The sequence below is a fragment of the Callithrix jacchus genome, chromosome 7, assembly GCF_049354715.1.
Source record: "Callithrix jacchus isolate 240 chromosome 7, calJac240_pri, whole genome shotgun sequence".
NCBI lineage: Eukaryota > Metazoa > Chordata > Mammalia > Primates > Cebidae > Callithrix > Callithrix jacchus.
In genome coordinates, this window is record NC_133508.1 from 7281884 (window position 1) to 7297653 (window position 15770).

The 15770-nt window shown below is 46.8% G+C and overlaps 1 protein-coding gene across 7 annotated transcripts in view; it reads left to right on the forward strand.

Annotated features, from left to right (window-relative positions):
• Nucleotides 1–218: 218 nt before the first annotated feature.
• PRKCQ (protein kinase C theta) overlaps nt 219–15770 on the forward strand; it is a 139134-nt gene continuing 123582 nt past the window's right edge. For 2 of the 7 annotated variants that reach the window (XM_035306707.3, XM_035306711.3), the window contains exon 1: nt 506–639. The gene's annotated coding sequence lies outside the window, so the exon portion shown is untranslated. Of the gene's footprint in view, nt 369–505; nt 640–825; nt 980–15770 lie in introns of those variants that run through there. The other 5 variants (XM_035306708.3, XM_078329355.1, XM_035306705.3 and 2 more) reach the window with 3 other exon arrangements.

Genomic DNA, 15770 nt, shown 5'->3' on the forward strand with positions numbered 1-15770 from the left:
TGTAATTAGTATCATCATTGCAAGGAAACCATTCAGTAAGAGTATTAGTAACCAGACATTCAATATTCTAACCTGAATGAAAAATTTAAATTTGTTCCATGGAGTATGGAAAAAGAAACCACCCCGATTATCCTCGTTGGTATCATCGGTTATCATCATTAGTACTCCCCGCCAGGGATAAAAGGTCCTAAAATGACACGCGCCTTGGCAACACCTTCGCAGTTTCAAGCACGGGGAAGTTGAAAGCAGTTCAACTTTGGCTATTGTGTATAAAACGACAATGTGGAGATACAGGAGATCAAAGTCCCAGGTCAGAGGCCCCCTAGAAAAGATGACCGCAGGACAGAACTGTGCCCAAACCTCCCGGGGTAGGTAATTTTAAAAGGAACCATGTTTACAAGCCCTTTCCAGCCTAAAAACAGAGAAAACAGACACAGCTGTTTCCACCCAATCTGCTGGAGCGCCGTTTCGTTTTTAGTTTGGCGAGGGACACCTGTGGCCTCTCACTCCTTTTCCTGGCGCTGAGAATGTGGCTGGGGCCGGGGCGCTCCTGCTGGGCCTCGCCGCCCTCCCAGGTCCGTCCTGGGCTCCCGATTGCCGCTTCCCCGCTCCAGGTCGCAGCTGGACGACAGGTGGCCGGTAAGGAGGCCGGGGGTGGGAGCCGGGGCGCGGGGCCGGGGACGCTCGGCTGGGGATAGAGCTCGCGTCCCTGGCCAGGGGTCCCGGGTCCCGGGAGACCGGGTCGGCGGGGAGGGTGGCGAGCGCCCCCTGGCCGACACCGCCTTCGGGGCTCACCCGCAGTGCGCCTAGCCCGCCAGCCCCGCCAGTCTCCGCGCAGTCCCCGCGCCACCGGGCAGCAGCCGCGCCGCACTAGCTCCAGGTAGGACCCCGCGCCGCCGCCGGGAGGGAGAGGGCTGGAGCGGCCGAGACCCACGGCAGGAAGGGTCACCCGGGCCCCTTGGAGCGCCTCCGGGAAGGGGTGAGCGTTGCCGGGGGAGCAGGCGGAGTAGGAAATGGAACCGAGCGGGCGCGAGAGCGCACCGGGGGCTTTTCCCCGCTGGGTGTCTGGGGCGCGGGTCGCACCGGAGGCTGAAGGCCTTGGCCAGGTGGGGGCTGCCGGCCTGGGGGCGCCTCCTCCTTTCTCCCTTTTCCCTCTCACTTGAATGAGAGGGGGCCTGCGGGGAGGGAAAAAGGTGGAAAGTTTTTGTATTCTTGGCAAAAATGTGTGTGGAAAGAGGTCTTCTGGAGATGGTTTGCTGTCCACAGGGCGCACACCTCGTTTTCGGGGAATGTGTTGGAGCGCGGACAGGGCTGCCATCGCTCGGCTTCTAAACAAGCCAAGTTTCTTGTCAAGGGCCTGGGGGAGGGGGAGGCAGGTCTTTGAAAGACACACACACAACGTCTGGGTGGTCATTCCTGTAGCCTCAAGTGAGGTTATTCCCCAGTTTTGAGGGCCAGGCTAACAAAGCAGTTTGTGCAATAAAATATCTTCGAGGTATCGGAGTTTTGAAAGCCACGGTTATCCCTGGGAGACTGACTGTTGAATGCCACGGGCATGGGCGCTCCCCGTGGGCATGAAGACAGGTCCCCAGGCTGGCTGGATTGGGAGACTCTGGTCATCTCTGCAAGGAGAGGTCATTTCTACAGCTGCCTCTTCCCTGGGCCGTCCTGCCCCTGTGCGGAGTGGACGTGGTGCTGATAAAAGATGATTCAGGAGTGCCACAGGCTGAGGGGGACTACGCTGGAGGAGGTGGGGGAAGAGAGAGGGCTCCGTGCCCTCTCCCTGTGGGGAGGGAGGGAAGGAACCACCTGTGCCTGGTGTCCAAGTCCTTGACGGTCTAGCTACCCTCTGACAGCACACCCCAAACCTGTGGAATTCTTTTGAGAACCACCTACAGGACCTGAGGAGTCCGTGCACGCTTTCTGCCAACTGCAGCCCCTTTGTCCTTTTCCTTTGCCAAAGAAAATGCTAAAGCATCAGATTTGAGGCTCCTTGAGAAAGGCAAGAAGCCTGGTGGGTCCACTCCCTTGTTCTTTTCCCCTGGTTTGCTCCCTAGAAGCCGTGGTCCCCACTGGGCCTTTCCTGCCAGAGGCTGTGTGATAGACAGGCCCTATCCCTGGGGCCCCTACCCCACACCCAACCTTGGGAATCATCATCTTCATTTTTTCCCTAACTTACACCTCTGGTAACTCTTGTAAAATGGCAGGCTTACTGTGGATGCTTCATCTCTTATAAAAATGCTGTATCTAGCAGGAAGAAGGGTGACATTTACTAATTTGGTTGCAAATTACTTTTGAAGTTTATGCACAGCTGTTTAAAATCCCTCTGAGATCAGTGCCATTATCTGATGCAGGTGTCTGCCACGGAAGGCTCTTGTTAGTCCCTTCCTCCTGCTGATTGAACATACATATATTTAAAGACGTAGGGTAGGGAGAGTGTCTAAAACCTGCAGAGCCTCAGGGCACAGCTCCACAAGTTAGCGATCCACTCTATGGTTTTGTTTTCTGTCTTCTTGTCTCTCACAAACTTCTGTTTCTGATTCCAAGAGTAACCTGCTGGGCGCCGTCAGCCTTTGTTTCAGTGACCTGCGATTTTATTCTACATTTCAAAAATGTCAGTGTCCAGGGAAGACTCTTGTCACCCACCATCGGCATTGTCATGTTCATTTCCGCTACTGTCTTGTGCTGTGGCGCCGCAGGATGGTAACTCTTACTCAAGCAAAGTTCTGCCTCTGTTCTGCTATGGAAATGTCCTCCCTGCGTCTGTGCTGAGCATACACCGTGCAACTCCTGGAAGCGTGATTTGCTTAGCTGTCTCACTTCTCCTTCAGGCATTAAGGGGATACTGTTCGGTTATTCACACCTCAGCTCTTTCTATAATCTCAAAGATCCCTTTCAACAATAATACTGTCTCTCGTTAACACCAGGCATCGGAGGCCTGCTCACATAGCCAGCTTGTCATTGGTCATTTCTATAAAGGATTCTCATTCTAACACAGGCTGTCTCTTCTGTGGAAAAGATGAAATTCTTCTGTGTAATGAATTGGATGTTTTAACCAAAATTCCATGTGGACTGGGTTCAGAATTTTCTTTCAGAGTATGGGTTTGGGGTACAAGTCTGTAACTTTGGGGATTCAGAAGTAAATGTATACAGACGAATCTCCTTATAATGTGTTTTTTAAGTTATGTTAGATTTGCCTTTCTTGAAATTAGGAATTAGTTTAGTACTTCCTGTTTTGAATGCATTTGCTGTGTTAGAGTTACTGGTTATGTTGTTGCTCCTAAAAATGTAGCTAATGTGACAGTTTGTTAACAAGGTTATATTTGATTTCAGGTGATTTCCTTTTTATGGAGTTCAGTCTTTTATTTTTTTTTTAATAATTTGCCTCAAATCATCTAAAATATATTGTTATATAATGAAAAATCCCAGCAACATAGATGTGATTTCATGTGTAAATATGTGTGTATGTGCGTGTGTGTGTGTATACACACATACATTCTGTACTTTAAAATAGGAAATTAGTATTGTGGCACGTATAGCATAAACTCATGCATGCGTTTCTGTTATTTTAACACTTTCAGCAGCTCATTTCTAAGCAGCTGTGTTCAGCTTAGCTTTTCCATACCTATTCCAGTTGTTAAGAAAGAAATCATGAGAAACTATAGAAAAACATGATGCCAAACCAAAGAGATGAATCAAAATGTGTTTTCTTACAATGATGAAATTATCTTTCATTATTTTAGCATGCCAAGCATGTATACAAGTCAAGTTCTGATCGCTCTGTCATCTAAACACATTCTTGGAGACAATATGAGCATCAGAGTGTAAGAAATGAGGAAAGCTCACTCAAGACCAGAATCATAGATTTTTGCTCCTGGTTTAAATGAGCAGCTATTTGGCAGGACATCTTTCTGCAGGTTGCTGCAGGCTGATTTGAATTAACCTAATAGTATCAATCATAATAATAGCACTAACAAAACCAATAAAATATGCTTTTACTGAGTCATCATTTAGAATTTCCTAGCACTTTGGGAGGCCAAGGCGGGTGGATCACGAGGTCAAGAGATCGAGACCATCCTGGTCAACATGGTGAAACCCCGTCTCTACTAAAAATACAAAAAATTAGCTGGGCACCGTGGTGCGTGCCTGTAATCCCAGCTACTCAGGAGGCTGAGGCAGGAGAATTGCCTGAACCCAGGAGGCGGAGGTTGCGGTGAGCCGAGATTGCACCATTGCACTCCAGCCTGGGTAACAAGAGTGAAACTCCGTCTCAAAAAAAAAAAAAAAAAGAATTTATGTGCTATGTATTATACTCAGAATTTTATTTACACATGGCAGGCATTACTACTTCATTTAACTTCCAAAAGCCTTTATAAATGAGATATTATTATTCTAATTTTTCAGATGAGGAGACTGAGGCATAAGGGGCAGAGCCCCTTGTCCAGGTCTTATAACTGTTAAGTGGTAGGGTCAGGTTAGCTGGACCATCCAGATTAGTCTAACCATCAAGCATTTGCTTTAAACCACAGTCCCACGTGACCTACCAATTAACTTTATTGTGGTAAAATACGCATAACTTAAAATTTACCTTCTGAGTTTTTAGTGTACAGTTCAGTGACATTAAGCATATTCACACTGTTGTGAGACCGTTCCATCATCCATCCACAGAACTCTCTTCATCTTCTAAAACTGCAACTCTGTCCCCATGAAACACTTGCTCCTCATTCCTCTCTCCCCTCAGCCCCTGGCAGCCACCCTTCTACTTCCTGTCTCTATGATTTTGACTAGGGACCTCCCATAAGCATAATATCATATCCATCATTTTGTCACTGTCTTGTTTCACTTAGCATAGTGTCCTCAAGGTATAGCTATGTAACAGGGGACAGGACATCCTTCCTTTTTAAGTCTGAATAATATTCCACTTACAGATATACCACATTTTGCTTATCCTTCTGTCTGTTGATGGTTGCTTCTATCTTTTGACTATTGTGAATAATGCTGCCATGAAGAAGAACATGCAAACATCTGTTTGAGATCTGCTTTCAATTCTCTGGGTTACATAACCAGTAGAATTGTGGCTTCGTAGCTTAATTCTATATTTAATTTTTTGAGGAATTGCTATACTGTTTTCCACAGTGGCTGGACCATTTTACATTCCCACCACTGGTAGACAAGGGTCCCAATTATTCCACATCCTCAGCAATACTAGTAGTTTGTTTGTTTTGAGATGATGCGTTGCTCTGTCACCCAGGCTGGAGTGCAATAGTGGGATCTCAGCTCACAGCAACCTCCACCTACCAGGTTCAAGCAGTTCTCCTGCCTCAGCCTCCTGAGTAGCTGGGACTACAGGTGCCTACCACCACGCCCAGCTAATTTTTGTATTTTTAGTAGAGACAGGGTTTCACCATGTTGGCCAGGATGGTCTCAATCTCTTGACCTCCTGATCCTCCCTCCTTGGCTTCCAAAAGTGATGGGATTGCAGGCATAAACCACCATGCCTGGCCTTTTTAAAAAATCTTTTTTATAGTAGCTTTCTAATAGGTGTAAGGTGCAGATCATTAACTTTTTACCCAGTCACCAGATGCCCAGTGACTGGGATCTCTGGGCTGACGCTGCTCCTGAGTTAATTATTCCCTATCCCACCTTGAGCCTATATCATTTTTTTTTTTTTTTTGAGACGGCGTTTCTCTTGTTACCCAGGCTGGAGTGCAATGGTGCGATCTCGGCTCACCGCAACCTCCGCCTCCTGAGTTCAGGCAATTCTCTTGCCTCAGCCTCCCAAGTAGCTGGGATTACAGGCACATGCCACTGTGCCCAGCTAATTTTTTGTATTTTTACTAGAGATGGGTTTTCACCATGTTGACCAGGATGGTCTTGATCTCTTGACCTCGTGATCCACCCTCCTCGACCTCCCAAGCCTATATCACTTTTTCTAGTGTAGAATTCATAGAGGAAATACCACTCACGCAGCACCTGAGGGACAAGGGAAGTCATGGACAGGACAGTTGCTAAAACAAGCAAATGTCCCTATTGGTAGGGTTGTCTCCACTTCCATGAGGAACCTGATGATTCACAAATGAGTGGTTGTTGAGAATAAAGTCAGATGCGTTGTAGGAGGTTAGTTACAGATCACATTATCTTTTGTATGTTATCACAGCAGGACAAGGGGGAGAATGAAAAAGGAATCTGCTATTGATGAATTCCCCAGGCCTTTGTGGCGAGCCTCAGATCACAAACCATGAGATACGGTCAGGCAAATAGGAAATTATCATGAAGTGTGATAAATATCAAGAGATATCTGTACTATTATCTATCAGTTGATAATGTCATGCAACTCTATTATATATGTTTGTTTCCTTCCTCTTTTTTCCTCTAGCATGTAACTCCATGAGGGCTGGCATTTTGTCCCTAGCTGTGTCCCCAGCCGCTCTAAAGGGCCTGGCACACACCAAGTTCTGAGCAAATCCGTGCAGAATGATTGTGTGTTTCAGTGGGGACACACATGGTGTATGTGCACAGCTAGATTTGGGGTGTCTCAGAGCCATCAGTGATGGCAGTAAGCCGGACAGAGGAGGCAGGAACAGTGTTTGCAGGATGAGGTACATATACACCATGGAATACTATGCAGACATGAAAAGAAGTGAGATCATGTCCTTTGCAGGGACATGGACAGAGCTGGAAGTCATCCTCAGCAAACTAACACAGAAACAGAAAACCAGACACCATATGTTCTCACTTATAAGTGAGACCTGAACAATGAGAACACATGGACACAGGGAGGGGAACAACACATGCTGGGGCCTGTCAGGAGGTGGGGTTGGGGAGGGAGAGCAATAGGAAAAATAGCTAATTCATGTGGGGCTTAATACCTAGGTGACGGGTTGATAGGTACAGCAAACCACCATGGCACACGTTTACCTATGGAACAAACCCGCATGCCCTGCTCATGTACCCTGGAACTTAAAAATTAAAGAAAATTACATACCTGTGGCATTTAGTTTTCTATCCCATCCCTTTAAGTCATAGAATCAGATGAGCTTAGGGTCTGGAAGAAAGAGGGAACGATGGGAAGGCAGTCGCTGGTCATGCCCTGAGCCTGGATCCCGGGAATCAGTCATTCAGAAAGCCCCTTATGCTGGGTGGATCTCATAGCTTGCAGAGAAGCCAGCTGAGATGTGCAGAGGTGGGCAGAAGTTAAGAAATGTGATCATGGGTCGCACATCAGACCCCTGATCTCTTGGCTTCTGATGAGGTATTCTCTCCAGGCCTCCTGGGGCTGTGCTCCTGAAGTTTGCTAGTTAAGTGGCTGTTTAAGGAAGACATTTTCCTTTTTATTTTTCTTTTTGAGACAGGGTCTTGTTCTGTTGCCCAGGTTGGAGTACTGTGGCTCAATCTCGGCTCACTGCAGCCTCCACCTCCCAGGCTCAAGCAATTATCGTGGCTAAGCCTCTTGAGTAGCTGGGACTACAGGCACGCACCACCACACCTGGTTAATTTTTGTATTTTTAGTAGAGACAGGGTTTGGCCATGCTGGCCAGGCTGGACTCGAAATCCTGGCCTCAATTGATTCACCTGGCTTGGCCTCTCAAAGTGCTGGGATTACAGGTGTGAGCTATCATGCCCATCGGGGAAGACATTTTCTCAGGGAGAGTATGTATGTAATAACCATGTCCCTGGTTTGTTAGGAAGGATATAAACTTTGAAATATATCCATCAGCTTCATAAAGAACAAGATAGGAAGAAATAGTGTTTATTATACAGATCAGAGATCTTTCAGCATGACACTGACAGAGATAAACTTGGCCACCGTCCCTCCGCCAGAGCGTTTCCCTTGCTGCTGGGGAAGGACTGCACGGCGATGTGGTGTGAGATGATGTAATATCCTTGCTGCGTCTGTGGTGACTGGCATCACAGCTGAATCCAACTGTCTGCTCTTTCCAGCATCTACACGTAGGCTGATGAATTCTCCTGGAAAGCATGCCAAATCTGCATGGAAATCTCCTGGAAAACATGCAAATCTAGCTGCACACATAACACCATGTGTGTCCCCACTGAAACACTTACACATGGAAATCTCCTGGAAAACATGCCATCTGCAAATTCAGGATGCCATAGCTCCTTGACTTCCCACTTCCACTGGGATCTCTGACTTCCACAACTCCCAGACATTTCACTGGCCGGCGATCTTGCTTTCCACAGCAGATTCCACAGCTGTTCCTGCCCCTGCCATCCCCTCATTCAGCAGCCGCCTTGCCTCTTGCTTCCTGGAGGAGGTGGAAGTTTCCTAAATTGGAGCTGCCCCCACCCTGGGATTGTAGGGCTGCATGCCTCACTTTATCTGGATCCACCCTCTCATCCTTCTTTTCTTTCACAACAAAAGAAACCCTTCAGTTCTGGTCAGGCACGGTGGTTCACATCTGTAATCCCAGCACTTTGGAAGGCTTAGGTGGGTGGATCACTTGATGCCAGGAGTTCGAGACCAGCCTGGCCAACATACTGAAGCCCCATCTCTACTAAAAATACAAAAATCAGCCAGGTATGGTGGTTCATATGTGTAATCCCAGCTACTCAGGAGGTTGAGGCAGGAGAATCGCTTGAACCTGAGAGGCAGAGGTTGCAGTGAGCCAAGATTGCACCATTGCACTCCAGCCTTGGGGACAGAGCAAAACTTCATATCAGACAAAAAAAAAAAGAAGCCCCTCAGTTCCTGTCAGAGGCTCACCTCCCCTGGGGCCCCGGAATCCATTTCTTCCTTGTTCTTGGGAATCTCAATCCCTTACCTTCCCTGTCACCTGCATTTTCTTTCTGTCCCTCATTTCTGGCCCCATTCTCCTTGTATTAAGGGAGCTTAAATCCCTCCCTCTGTGGAAAAAAAATACACTTATCCTTTTATACCTTCCTCCAGCTACTTCCTTGTCTCTCTCCTCTTCACAGTCACACTCCTTAATTGTCTACACTTGCTGCCTCTGCGTCCTCACCCTACATCTTGAGCTACAGATGCCTGGCCTTGCCTCTTGCACCCCTGGGAAACGATCGCCCGCATTCCCCTCATGGCCGATTCCGAGGAGTTCTACCCCACTCTTACCTGACTTCCTGCAGCCAGCTGTGCTGTGAGCACACATGCATCCTGGGACATTGTCCCTCTGCATGTCCCACGACCTCCCGCTCATGTTTCCTTCCTTCCTCTCATCTCCTTTGCAAGCTCCTCTTCTTTTATCAAGCTGGTGACTGATGTTGCTCAGTTTTCTCTCCCTGTGAGCATCCTCATCCCTCATCGCACTCCTTGCCTATCTCCTTGCTTGCTGTGACCCAGCCATGACTGCCCCAGAGTCTTGCTGTTCTTCCCCAGGTAGTTCCTTGGGCACATGGGGTGCGGCATACCCCAGACTGAGTGCACCACCTTCCCCTTCCTCTTTTCGTGTTTTCCCCTCCTACTCTTTTCTGCAGCTGCCATAAACGTCACCTGCTGCATGACCTGAAATCTCTGCATCTTTCCTTGACTCTGTCTCCCCATCTCCATAGCTTGCCCCAAACCAATTCTATTCGCTCACCCCGATTCCTGTGTTCCCTCCATCCTGTCACACTCCCACCACTTTTGTCTAGTTATAGCCATTACTGTTTTTCTTCTGGGTTAATATGGAGCCTCCTCCCTAGCCATGGTGACCATGGCTGCCTTCCAGAACCCAGTGTGCCACTCCCTGCTCTGAGTTCTCCAGTGGCTACCCCGTGCTCCCGGGATAAAGCCCAGGCTCCCTGATGTGGATTCGAAGATTCTCATCCTTTCCTCTCCAGTCCTCACATCCGGTTCCTCCAAGTCTGAGCTTCTTTAAGCTCTCAGAGGTCCCTGCATCCTTCATCTCATGGGCATCTGCCCGATCTCAGTGCTACTTCCTATACGTTGTCAGCTCCCCCTGCCTCCCAAGACAGCTCATCCTCTGGAAAGCTCTTCTTGATCCTCCATGTCAGGACTTGGCTTCCTTCCGCATCGTACAGCCCCAAGGACAGGTTCCCTCGTATTCTCTCTTGCTCTTTGCTGCATTCCTAGCATTCAGCATTATATCTGACACACAGTAGGTGCTCAGTAAATATTAGTGGAATAAATAAATGAGTCCTACATTTCAGAATCGGTAATGCCCAAAGGACTGTGTGCTAAGTGCTAGAGGCAAAGAATCCCAATCTAGTGACTTCAGTGTCTGCACAACAGAATTACCATTGTCCTGGAAGGTTTGCTGTGGGCCTCTGGAGTTGTCTAGATAAATTGTACCCAAAATCGCAGCTGAAGGCGGTGGGAAATTCTGGGAGGCGACTTGCTGTGAGAAAGATTCCATCTCCCTTTGTCTGCGGTGTGATTTTTTTTCTTTATCATCCCCTTGGCATCCTGCTTTGTGGGCCATTCTGATGTCAATAAAAGATGAAGAGTGATCAGAAAATAAAAGATAATAAAATATTCAAACATATTCTGTAAGCAAAAGAATGAGGCAACAGGTAAACAAAATGTAGCCATGCCAAGAACTGATACGTGATTTTAATAAAGAGAGAATGGTAAAGGATAAAAGAGATAACATTTTGTTTAAATTAAATGACAAAAGATTTTAAGGATTCTTCAGAGCATAATGATAATTTTTGTCGTTGTTTTTTGTGGGACTTTTTTTTTTTTTTTGAGATAGTCTTGCTCTGTCACTCAGGCTGGAATGCAGTGGTGTGATCACAGCTCACTGCAACCTCCACCTCCTGGGTTCAGGCGATTCTCTTGTCTCACCTGAGTAGCACACACCACCATGCCTGGCTAATTTTCGTATTTTTAGTAGAGACAAGGTTTCACCATGTTGGCCAGGCTTGTCCTGACCTCAGATGATCCGTCCGCCTTGGCCCCCCAGAGTGCTGGGATTGAGGGCATTAGCCACCATGCCCAGCCTATAATCATTTTTAAATGTACTAAAATAGTTATGAGTATGACGGGTAAAAGCCTGTCAAGAATTAGGACTATAAAGGGATGCCCAAAACAAAATAAAGCGTGAACCAAAAAAAGAATGTTTATCATAAAAGGAAAGAGTATAAACTATTCAGGGAACTCACTTAAAAGTAGAATAAGCCAACATTATGAAACCAAAGAAAAACATAATCTTTTAAAGAAGATTAGAAATAAATCCCAGCAACAATAAAATAAAATGGGCACTCACATGTCTGGGTTTCTAACGGCAGCTAAAACAAAGTTAAAGCCGGTGCTGAGGTTTCTGGCTTGTACCAACAAGGCCTTGGTGACCTCAGGGATATCATAGAGGGAAAATGGGGCTTCCTGAGACATTTCCCTCCGGGGGAAGGTAAGCCCAGCGTCATGTGAGGGCAGAGAAGAGAGTTATGCTCATCTTTGTCTTCAGAATTTGGGTGATGTGTCTTTTTTTTTTTTTTTTGAGATGGAGTCTCCCCCTGTCATCCAGTCTGGAGTACAGTGGTGCAATCTCGGCTCACTGCAACCTCTGCCTCCCGATTCAAGTGATTCTCCTGCCTCAGCCTCCTGAGTAGCTAGAATTACAGGTGCCTGCTACCACGCCCAGCTAATTTTTGTATTTTTAGTAGAGATGGGGTTTCACCATGTTAGTTAGGCTGGTCTCAAACTCCTGACCTCATGATCCATCCACCTTTGGCCTCCCAAAGTGCTGGGATTACAGGTGTGAGCCACCAACGCATCTTACTGCGCAGGACTTGGCACCTTGTGTATTCCAGCCCCAAACTGCATCTCTACCCATGTGTTCTGCTATCCTTTCAGAAATGGGAAGATATGGCGGGCTCTTTAGTGCCAAGTGTACCCCTGTCTTTGTTCATGGAGGCCTCTTCCCAAACCAAATCCCTATGCCCTGTTTATAAAGCACTATTTGCCCCTACTGAATAATTGGCAATGTTTTTAAGTGTCATGTCGTATTAGTCCTTTTCTGAGTCCCCTGTGATGTGTGGACTTTCTCTCTGCTTCCTGTGTCTCTGGGGACTTGAGGCTTGTATCCTTCTCATTACTAGAGCTCCCTAAAGACATTTTAATTTAATTACTGTCTCCTGAGGAAGCTTGCCTGAGAGCATGTACTGAGTCTTCTCTTTTTCTCTCTAACTCTCAGCACAGAGCTCAGATGGTACCTTGAATTGAGGAAGTTTGCAAAGCCTCTGTAGCTAGGGAACATATTTTATTTCCCTCCAGTCACCAGTATGAAGGTTTCCAAGCATTAATGTCATATTTTAGGCTCTAATCTTAATACTAAGAGCCCTAAGCACTCTGATTTGGGTTCATATCTGAAGGTAAGTTTTAGGGGATCTGACTGAGAATTGATCTTGGCCAGATCCATAGAGAGCCTTGAGCACACTGACGTCTTCCCGGCCTGGTCATCAGCTGTGTTCCTCCTCTCCCAAGTTCTCTCCATGTCTCTGCTCTTCAGTTTCCTTGCAGTAATTGGGGACAGGTGGTCGCTGGCACACAAGGATATTATGAACCCATTAGGTTGTCCCTTATAGGAGAAAAGACTGGAGAGAGGCCACTGAATCTCACCGCGTGGTTCACCCTACCTAGTCCTGCTCTGCCAGGGTCACGCTCATCTTCCAGACCCATCCAACAGTAAAGGGGGACTGAAAAGCCCCAGAAGTGGGAACTGGGAGACAAGGTTGAGTGGATTCGGGAGATGTCTAGGATTCCTCCTGACTGGAATACTTTGTAGCTGTTTTGCCACCTGCTCCAGCCAGACAAGGATGTCACCTGGATAGCTGGGGTGGGAAGAAGTGACACGTAATCAAGCGCCTAGGGCTGCAGTTGATGTGTCCTCTCTTAACCACTGCAGAACAGCCAGTGTGGGTCAGAGAACAGATAACCCTTCACCAGTAAACCGAAGCGCAGCCACACAAACATGGAAGTCATTCAGCTATAATTAGCTTTGTAAGGACAGGAGGAATTAGCACGTAATACCACAGCAACAGCAAAACATGATTCATTCTACTAAGTTAGTGGGGATGGTAACACAAGGAAGGTTATGATAACCAAGTTTCTCTAAAAAGGTCAAGTAGAGTTCCTCAGTGGGCTATGTTTCTGGAGTATAAGGTAATGGTGGACAATAGAGGAAATCTCTCCTCCAAGAATGGGAACTCTTTAGTTCATCTACATTAGTCATTCAATAAAAATAAATTAGATATATTTTACTAGGGACATATTTAGAGGGGGTAATATGCACAGTAGACATAAATAACTCTTGCATAAGAAGAACGTGAATTACTCTACTTTGTAAGTATTAGTTTGGTGCAAAAGTAATTGTGTTTTTGCAATTACTTTTGATGAACGTAATTCAGTGAGAAGTAACTTGCACGATTGGAGTTCTGAAGCAGAGACAGCTGAAGTATTTGCCATTGCAGTGGAAAGAAGGACTTTCCTTCCGGGATTCTTTCCTAGTTCCTGGATGATGAGATTTGTTAATATTTACAGTACACTTGAGGTCTGTGACCAAAGGTGCTTTAGGCGAGCAGAGCATTGCAACAAGAGGGAAGGGCATCCTGTTTCTTTTTAAGATAAATGCAATTTCTTTGGCCAAAAAAAAAAAAAAAGGCGAACGTTGCTAAGCATAAAGTAGCACCTCCTTTTAGAAACTAATAAAGTAAAACTCAACCATTAGCAACTTCCCATAGCTGGAGCTGGCAGAGGGAAATGATAACACATAATATCATGTTGGAATTCTACTATTTTCATGGAGAAGCAAACCAGCAAGCAAACCCCTCCTCTTGAGAGAACAGCCTTGAAGTGTTCAGAACAGAGAGCATATGTGTCTACCAAAATAAAATAAAATAAATTTTCTCCAGGAAAATATGACAGATATTTTATCATGGAAAAATTAGACTAGACCTCTGGGTCTAAATATGTGAGCATAGAGAAAGATCACAATATTTCTTCAAGTAATGAGCTACCTCAAGACACCCAGCCATGCCGCTGAGAAGGCGCATTATAAAGAAGCATCAAACATTCCTTAGGTTCAAAAAGTCAAACGTACTTTTGCTTCAGTGTTCATCTAAACACTACCCATAGGAAAATTCAAACGAAATTCCAGGGAATTTTAATCCACAAGCCACATTTTTTTTAGTCTTTTGCAAGACAGAATCAGAGGATTACATTTTCTGAAAACTCCTTTTTAAAAAGCTTAAGCCCTAATCAGTTAAGTGTGACAGAGGCTTGAAATGGGATTTGGTAGCAAGTAATTAAGGATGAAGTACAAGTTGGTATATATTGACAGTGGACGCAGGCTATTGTCCTGAGATCGTCAGCGGGGAGTTTATTCTTTATTTGACATGTGTTTATTTGACCCAGAGCATTGCTTTGGAGATATCAATTGCTGTGGAACCAACTGCTTCCAAACTTAGTGGTTTAAAAAACAGCACCATTGTATTTGCTCTTGATTCTGTGGGTTGGGGATTTGGGCCGGCTCTGGCTTGGCCGTTCTGCTCCTCACAGCATCCCTAGGGTCCTCTCATAAGGTTGCAGTTAGATCTGAGATGGGGTTCCTCCCATATATGGTCCCTGGGTGGATGCAGCTAGGAGGTTGAAAAACCCCCACCCTCTGTTTTTCTCCATAGGGGGCCCCAAGCTAGGAAGTTCCTTTTGCCTTGGTCTTTCGGTCAAAAACAGGTCACAGGGCAAGCAAGAACAAGGAGGGGCGGCAGAGAGCACTCCTGAGCGAGCAGCATGGTGGCACTGCAGAAGGACAGGTGGGAGGGGACAGGCCGTAGCAGGCATCATTAAAAGCACCATCAAGCAATAGTATTTCAGCCATTTATACCATCATATTTCCTACAGAGGAACTCCTGTATTTTCTGCGATTGAGCCTCTAGTCTCGCTCTTCACACAGCTGACAGAGGGTCTTGCTGAGAGCGACTGCTGCACTCCACTGTAAAGCTCCTTGGTTACTCCACGTCACCTGCAAAATAGAATCCCGAATCTTCGTGGGGCTCGCAGGTTCTTCCCGGGCTGTCCCTCCCTGCCAGACTCAGATCTCCCTTGGGTCCTTGAGCATTGTATATCTTCCCAGAATCCCCTTGCATTTTACAGCTCTGCACCCCATCACAGGCCTGTGATGCACTTCCTCACACCCGAATCGTTACTTTGCTAACCTCTGGAGTGTCACCTCCTCTGTGAAGGCTTCCAGGCTGTCAGGCATCTCTCCTCTGTGTGCTATGGCATCCTGTGTACATGGGTAGTTGGCAGCAGTAACACACCCTTCCTCCCTCCCCAGTTGCACCGTGAGCTCCCAAGGGCAGGCTTGGCATCTCTTTGTCTAGCCCTTGACTTTAGCAGAGAGTCCCACACATAGCAAGTACTCAGTAAATTTTGATGGAATGTCAGCTCAGTATAGGCAAATGCCAGAGTGGAAGAGGGTCCGGGCAGGGAAAGACCAGAAAACCCCATACAGGAAGAAGGCAGGTGTGATGCATGAAGAGTCAGAGCCTCGGGAAGCAGCAGCAGGAGGAACAAAGTGGTGGGCTTGAGACTGCCAGGTGGAGGCTGAGAGCACTAGGTAGAAGAGACACAAACCAAGCATAGAAAGTAAAGAAAATCTGATTAGAGGTAAGAGAAACCAAGGCATGTGCCACCGGGAGAGGCTTATAGGGAAGAGGCAGCAACAAGGTAGAGAGATGACAGGTCATGGAGACGTGTCCCCGCGGGGATGTCCCTGACCTGGACTCAGATGGCAGGACACCCAGACTCCAAATATGCAGAATATGTACCTCCAGACATGCCCTGGGCTCAGCCAGTA